This window comes from Miscanthus floridulus, chromosome 14, assembly GCF_019320115.1.
Source record: "Miscanthus floridulus cultivar M001 chromosome 14, ASM1932011v1, whole genome shotgun sequence".
In the NCBI taxonomy this organism is placed as follows: domain Eukaryota; kingdom Viridiplantae; phylum Streptophyta; class Magnoliopsida; order Poales; family Poaceae; genus Miscanthus; species Miscanthus floridulus.
In genome coordinates, this window is record NC_089593.1 from 7,086,864 (window position 1) to 7,095,245 (window position 8,382).

Sequence of the window (8,382 nt, forward strand, 5' to 3'; positions counted from 1 at the left end):
ACGAAGGCGATGATGATGACTACGATGATGAGTAGTTGGCTTCTCATGCGGCCTACCCCTTTTGGCACTTGTTGACAAAGGGGGAGTGTTAGGCTTTGATTTTTATTGTAATAAGTTAGTTGGTCTTTATGTTTTGGAACTTTAAAACCTTTAGCGTGTATGAACTATGTCGTGTGGTGGCAACCGTGTGATGGACAACTATCTATTTATATGTGTGTGATGGATGATTGTAGGATAAGTCATGTTTTAATCTATCTTATTTGCTTGTGCTTATCTCTACTTGTCATGATGAATGTTTTTTTGTATGGCCATATGTTGCTTCAAGTTTCTACTTTGAAATCTTGGCCATCATACTTCCTTTTACTTGTTGTGTGAAATAACATGTCATATTGCATCTCTTTTCACCGATACTTATTTGTTCACACACACTTGTTGCACCCCACGGATTGCAAAATTTAGGGGGAGCTTTCGTCTCGGTGTATGCAAATCATGTATAGATGATTCTAATTGAAATTCAAATTCATGCATACATCAAGGGGGAGCCCTCCATAAATTTTGGGGTTCAAAAGTTTTAAAATCTCTCATTCTTATAAAAGCCTAAGTTGGTTGTCATCAATTACCAAAAAGGGGGAGATTGAAAGTGCATTTGCCCCCTATGTGGGTTTTGGTGTATTGATGACATCCAAATTAGGGACTAATGTGATCTTAATGAGATATGTTGCAGCTATTAGTCCCGTGAAAGAATTAAAGAGTTGATAAAGATGAAATGGTATCCCTCAATTCTTGAAGTTGTAAAGACGGACGAACTCAAAGCGATCTCCAAAGGTTCTAATTTTGTTTTTGAGTTTAGGATCCGCCGCACTATAAAGAGGGATGCAAGTTTAGTTGGTCTGAGGAAGATAGAGTGCTCAAGCATTTAATTAAAATCAAAAGAGAGCCACTCTAGCACTTCACGCGCACTTAGAATAATTTTCTGTGACTTTCGGTGTCGGAAGTCCCGACGTAAGTCGGAACTCCCGACAGTCGGAAGTCCCGACCTAAGCCAGGGGTCCCGGCACCTGTGCTGCTGACTGCTCGCTGTCTGTGCACGTCGGAAGTCCCGACGTTCGCCGGGAGTTCCGACCGTCGGAAGTCCCGACGTTCGCCGGGAGTTCCGACACTGACCTGACCCAAGCCGGGAGTCCCGGCCTCAGCAGTGCTGGCTGTTTGTTTAACTGTGCACGTCGGAAGTCCCGACGATCGTCGGGAGTTCCGACCGTCGGAAGTCCCGACGTTTGCCGGGAGTTCCGACACTGACTTACACCCGTGGACTTCTGACTCGTTGTGAACAATGTTTTCTGTTGTAGTCGGAACTCCCGGGATCTGCGTCGGGACTTCCGACGTAGATCTGAACGGTTGGATTTTCACTTGGAGTATAAATACTCCTCTCTTCACTTCTAACCGTTACGGACTCATTTCACAGTTAACTCACTTCGTGCTGAACAGCTCTCAAGCAACTAAAGCACCCCTCTCCTTCCTCCCTTGCTCTAATCTTCGATTCCCTTGGGTTTTGAGTGAAAGGAGAGTGGATTAAGTGAGAGCATCACTTTGGAAAGCTTGAGCACTTGATTTCTTTGTCAAGCCGGTTGTTTTGCGTCTATTACTCTTGGGGCTTTGCCCCTAGCCGGCTAGGCGTTGCCCTAGAGCTTCCATCTTGTGGAAGAGCCTTGGGAAGTTTGTATCACCCTTTGATTTCTTAGTGGAAAGCTCAAGTGACCTTTGTGGTCGCTTTGAGAGAGGCAAGGAGGTGGAAAAGACTCCGACCTTAGTGGTCACCTCAACAACGAGGACGTAGGAGCTCCTTTGTGGGGTTGCCGAACCTCGGGATAAATCCTTGTGTCCCGTGTGCTTGTTGTTGTTGTGATTACTTGAAATTACTTGTATGTGTTTGTCTCTTTGTCTCCAAAATCTCCATTTTAGGGTTTGAACTAGATCTACGGATTGGAGGCATTACGGCGTCAAGGGAGTGACCCAACATCTTCACCAAACCTCTAGGAAGTGATGTTGTAAGATTGTATTTCCGCAAAGTTAAATTTGGCACTGCTTTTGTAGTTCACTTAGGCGTCGGAACTGCTGACGTTTGCGTCGGAACTTCTGACAACGTCGGGAGTTTCGGCCCAAACGTCGGGACTTCCGACAGTGGCTGACAGATTTGAACTTAGCATTTGCAGTAAATTTTTAGATACGCCTATTCACCCCCCCCTCTAGGCATTGTTAGATCCTTTCACGTAGCATGGAGCAATCCTCGAGGGCGTGCTTGACCGAGCCTTGGTGGTAAGGGCAGGGTTTCTTAAGCATGTCGTCGAAAGGTCTGGGGCCCCTGGGGCCTCGAAGATTCTTGCGTTCTGCGGCCACGACCATATCGGTCTCGAGGACTGTGGGGGTATTAACCCCTATACCCTTACGGCTAAGCTTGGGCTGGCCCGGATTGATGGGTTTGGTCCACCCGAAAGACGACATGCGGCCCAGTTAACCTGATCGGAGTCCCGCATAAGGAATCAAGACGGATTTGGTGACCAAGCAGGATCCTGGTCGGTTAGAATAGGAATCCTTATCCGGCCACATATGGCAATTGTAACTGACTAGGATTAGTTTCCAGATCTGTAACCCTGCCCCCCGGACTATATAAGGCGGGCAGGGGACCCCTCTAAAAACATCTCTCATTGACATACAGCAATACAAATCAGACGCAGGACGTAGGTATTACGCCTTCTTGGCGGCCGAACCTGGATAAAACCTCGTGTCTGTCTTGCGTCACCGTCTTGTTTGGGGCTTGCGCATCTGTCTGCCGATAATCTACTACCTTGGGCATACCCCTAGGTAGACTGCCGACCATATTTCGTCGACAGTGGCGCGCCAGGTAGGGGGTGTGCGTACTGCTCTCCAAGCAAACAAGATGGTCATCATCTCCGGCTCCATGGCTACGCCCAACGGCCTCACGTTCACCGTCGGCCAGATCACCTGGACCACCGGCTCCGACGACTCCATCGCCATGACCACGGAGGAGGCGTGGATTCAACCTGCGCCGACGACTACTTCACCTGCATCGGCTACAGCTCCGACCACGGTGAACACGGCTCCGACCACGGTGAACACGGCTCCGACCACGGTGAACACGGCTCCGACCATGATGGATCTGGCTCCGACCATGGTACATCTGGCTCCGACCACGCCTATAGCCACGCCGACAACCCGTCATCCGCTTCCCCGCTACAGAGGAAAGCAGATCGACAACACCGACCTGCTCGACTCCATCGATCAGGTCGGCATCAAGCTCGCTGAAACCCTAGCTCTGGTAAGTACGATTCAAAGCCAACCTAATGAGCAGGTAACAGCTCCCCACAACAGATCTACCCGACCAGCTCGGACCAGTCATCCTGTGCGACTTGGAACAGATCTCGTGGTCGTATCTACTCCTGAGGGGCGCTTCGCTCGTCGCCAGCCAGCCTTCGCGACAAGTCTCCGACTCTGCGAGTATGAAGTCCCGACGGAGAACCACCAGGTCCAGCCCTACGGCCTGCAAAATGCTGCCTCCAGCTACGCGTACAATCTATGACGCCGCTCGGATCTGTGTCCTATACACCGATCTCAGCCGAAGCCATGCAACATCGTCAACATGGTCTGGATTGAAGATTATCAAGAAGGATCCGTCCACACGGTCCGAGAGGGCGACTCCAGCTCCTCATCCGGCATCGCATCCAACGCATCTGTCCACACCGAGCTTCAGCGTCACGAAGATGAAGGCGTCAAATACGATCTGGATCTACCAGACCACGCCCCGGGTTTCCCCCAATTTCCGTCTTTCCCGCCAAGACGAGGGGATTTGATCCATGTTGTCAGCAATGACGAGCCGCCAGCAGTTGGCGAAACAGAACAAGAAAAGACTGCACGCGAAGCACGCAATATTGACCGGTTTAATCGCCGGCAAATCGAAGCTGAAGCAGACCAGGAGGCACGACGCATAAGGGTCCAACCACATGACCTCAACAATGCTTTCGACAGGGTGGGGGACAAACAAGTCTTCAAGACCCCAAGCGCCAACGTAGCCATCGCCATGGCGACAATGCAGCGGCTGCCCAACACTCCCGAGACCCAAGCAGTCCGTGATGACATACAAGCTTATCTGACGGCTGCTATGGCTCAGACCGCAGAGATGAATCAAGCCCGGGCTCCATCCGTTTCAGTTGAATCAAGCCACAGCCGCCAATACTCAAGTCGCTCACAGCCGCTCAACCGACGTGGCTCGCACAACAACGACCCGTCGGACAACCGTCAAGGCGGAAACGGTGGTCATGATGGTGGTCGGGACGAAAACCGCCGCCGGGAGGATAACCGCCACGACGTTCGAGGTGACAACCGCCGAGATAACCGCGACGAATCGCCGTGATAACCACGGTCGCAGGGCTAATCCAGATGGCAATCGAGATCGCCGCGATGGCAATAACGATCTCCGCCATTACCTCGGTGGACGTGATCTGCGTGCTCGCATCAACCAGAGAGCCAACGATCGTGCATCCCATGAAAGCTATCGCCGTATGGAGTATGACACCGCCCACGGCCCGCCGGGTCTGAAGCAGTTCACTCCACACCTTCGCCAAGTCATATGGCCCAAGAATTTCAAGCTCGAGAAACTTCAGAAGTACGACGGCAAGGAAAACCCCGAATTATGGGTCATGCTCTACGAAACTGCGTGCCGATCAGCCATGGCTGACGAGCACGTCATGTCTAACTACTTCCCAGTCGCTGTTGGTCATGCAGGTCACCAATGGCTGGTTAGCTTGCCGGCGAACTATTTTGACTCTTGGCAGGAGCTCAAGCAGGCCTTCATCGACAATTTCATCGCTACTTGTGAACAACCCGGCAACAAGTACGATCTGCAACGGATCCGAGATCGGAAAGACGAACCACTGCGCGAGTACGTTCGGCGTTTCTCGGAGATGCGCATCAAGGTCCCATCAATCTCCGACAACGAAGCAATCGAGGCTTTCGTCACCGGCCTCCGCTTCCACGACGCCCTAAGAGACAAGCTCCTCCGGAAGAGACCTGAATCAGTCACAGCGCTCTTGGCCACCGCTAAGAAATACGCGGACGCTGACGACGCTAAAAAGATAATCGTTGAAGAAGCAGCAAGGGTTCCACGCTCCGACCACCCTCCACACCACGACTGATTACCGCGGCAATCGTGGTCGGAACGACAATTTTGACCGCCGCAACCAGCGCAACGACTCCCGCGACCACCGTGACCAACGTAATCAGCGGCGCAACCGCCGTGACGATTACAGGAGCAAGCGTGCTCGGGAAGACGACGGCGAGGTCAATACCGTGAAAAAGGGCGGCGGACGTCGTAACTACGAGGACGACTACGCCAAAGCATTGAAGGGGCCCTGCCAGCTCCATCCTAAGTCGAACCACACCATGGAGAATTGCCGCGTCCTCAAGACTATCTACACGCGTCAACAGGCTCCGGATACGTCCGACAAGCCTAACGACGCGGGGGAACAGCGCAACGAGGACAACGACGACGACGATGCAGACCCTCGTCATAAATACGTCAAGCCGACTGATCGCGTGCACACCATCATCGGCGGCAAGGTGTCCATTGAGACCAAACGAGAACGCAAGCTGCTCGCCCGCGCTTGCTTGAACGTGGCAAACACCGACAACCTTCTCACCGATCCGCGGCTTCCTCCGTGGTCTCACCGTGAAATCTACTTTAGCAGGAAGGACCAATGGGCCGCCATACCTGAGCCAGGGCGTTTTCCCCTGGTCCTCGATCCTTGTATCAACAAGGTTCAGTTCGACAGGGTACTGATCGACGGCGGCAGCTCCATTGATATACTATTCAAGAACAGCCTGCCCGCCCTGAAAATATCCAAGGCGGACCTGAAGCTGTACGAGGCACAGTTCTGGGGCATTCTCCCCGGACAGAGCTCTACACCTCTCGGGCAGATCACGCTACCTGTGCAATTCGGGACCCCGGACCACTTCCGCACTGACTACGTCAACTTCGTGGTCGCTGACTTCGACGGCACCTACCATGCTATTCTTGGTCGACCGTCGCTCACCAAGTTCATGGCCATACCTCATTATAGGTATCTGGTGCTCAAGATGCCTACCGAGAAAGGAGTTTTAACCCTCAGGGGCAACGTATACGCAGCTTATACCTGCGAGGACGACAGCTTCAAAATAGCAGAGGCCCACGACCTCTCTATTCGCATGGCCGAGACCATGCTCGACGCTAAGAAGACCTCGGCCGACCACCTGGAGATCCCAGAGCTCGTGGCTCCACGCAAGAACATCAGGTCCAAGGAGCACAAGATGATCCAGCTGGTCGATGGCGATCCCAGCAAAACGGCCCTCATCGGGGCCAACCTGGATCCCAAATAGGAAGACGCGCTCGTCAGGTTCTTGAGGAGCAACGTGGATGTGTTTGCATGGAAACCTTCCGACATGCCCGGTGTACCTCGGAACTTGATTGAGCACTCCTTAAATGTCAACAGCAAGGCCAAACCAATCAAGCAGAAGCTACGACGGTTCGCTCGCGACAAGAAGGAGGCGATTAGGGTAGAAGTTACACTGGCTTTTGGCAGCCGGATTTATCAAAGAAGTGTATCATCCGGAATGGTTAGCCAACCCGGTTCTTGTACGCAAAAAGAATAATGAATGGAGAATGTGCGTTGATTACACTGATCTCAACAAACACTGCCCTAAGGACCCCTTCGGCTTACCTCGCATAGACGAGGTCGTAGATTCAACCGCCGGTTGCGAGCTGCTCTCCTTTCTCGATTGCTACTCTGGTTATCACCAGATCGCTCTCAAAAAGGATGACCAGATCAAGACATCTTTCATCATGCCTTTCGGCGCCTACTGCTACACGACTATGTCGTTCGGGCTCAAAAATGCCGGAGCTACCTACCAACGCGCTATACAGGCCTGCCTCAACGACGAGATAAAAGACGGCCTCGTCGAGGCTTATGTCGACGATGTAGTTGTCAAAACCAAGGAAGTACGTACCCTTGTTGACAATCTAGAACGCACCTTTGCAGCCCTCAATACGTTCCAATGGAAATTAAACCCAAAGAAGTGTATCTTTAGCGTTCCTTCTGGCATACTGCTCGGCAACGTCGTCAGTTACGACGGCATACGCCCTAACCCGGAGAAAGTCAAAGCTGTCTTAGACATGAAGCCCCCCAAAAAGGTGAAAGATGTCCAGAAGCTTACCGGATGCATGGCCGCTCTAAGCCGTTTCATATCAAGATTAGGAGAAAAAGGGCTACCGTTCTTCAAACTGCTCAAAGCATCCGAGAAGTTTGAGTGGTCGGAGGAAGCAGACGCTGCTTTCACGCAGCTAAAAGAATACCTCACATCACCCCCGGTACTTACTGCTCCCAGAGAAGACGAAACTCTCCTACTTTACATTGCGGCAACCGATCGGGTGGTTTCCACTACAATGGTGGTCGAGCGCGACGAGCCGGGCCACGCCTACAAGGTACAGCGGCCAATTTATTTCATTAGTGAGGTACTCAACGAATCCAAGACCAGGTACCCACAGATTCAGAAACTGCTCTACGCCATACTGATAACATCCCGAAAGTTGAGACATTACTTCGACGGATATCGTGTGGTGGTCATGACCGAGTATCCTTTGGGGGACATCATTCGCAATAAGGATGCGAACGGACGCATCAGTCAAATGGGCAATGGAGCTATGCCCCTTTTCCTTGGAATTTGCAAGCCGTACTACAATCAAGTCTCAGGCACTCGTCGATTTCATCGTCGAGTGGACAGACTTAAGCACGCCTGCCTCTCCGGGATCCGACGAATATTGGACGATGTACTTCGACGGTTCTCTCAACATTGATGGTGCGGGAGCAGGAGTTCTTTTCGTGTCACCATCCAAGGAGCAGCTCCGGTACGTCCTCAGGATTTATTTCCCAGCATCTAATAACGCCGCCGAGTATGAAGCATGCCTGCATGGTTTACGCATTGCGGTCGAGCTTGGTGTTAAACGTCTCTATGTCTACGGAGACTCGGCTCTAGTCATCAACCAACTCAATAAGGACTGGGACACGACCAGCAAAAAGATGGACGCATACTGCAAATCAATAAGAAAGCTGGAAGGCAGGTTCTATGGCATCGAGTACATACATGTGGTCCGGGACAAGAACCAGGCAGCGGATGCGTTGTCAAAGTTAGGATCATCCCGAGCCAAAATCCCACATGGCGTATTCGTCCAAGACCTGCTCACGCCTTCCATCGAAAACGAAGATTCTACGGTCGACAAAGCTCCAGACCAGCAATTAGTGGCTATGGTTCCGGCAACAAGCACAACCGAGCCGCTTC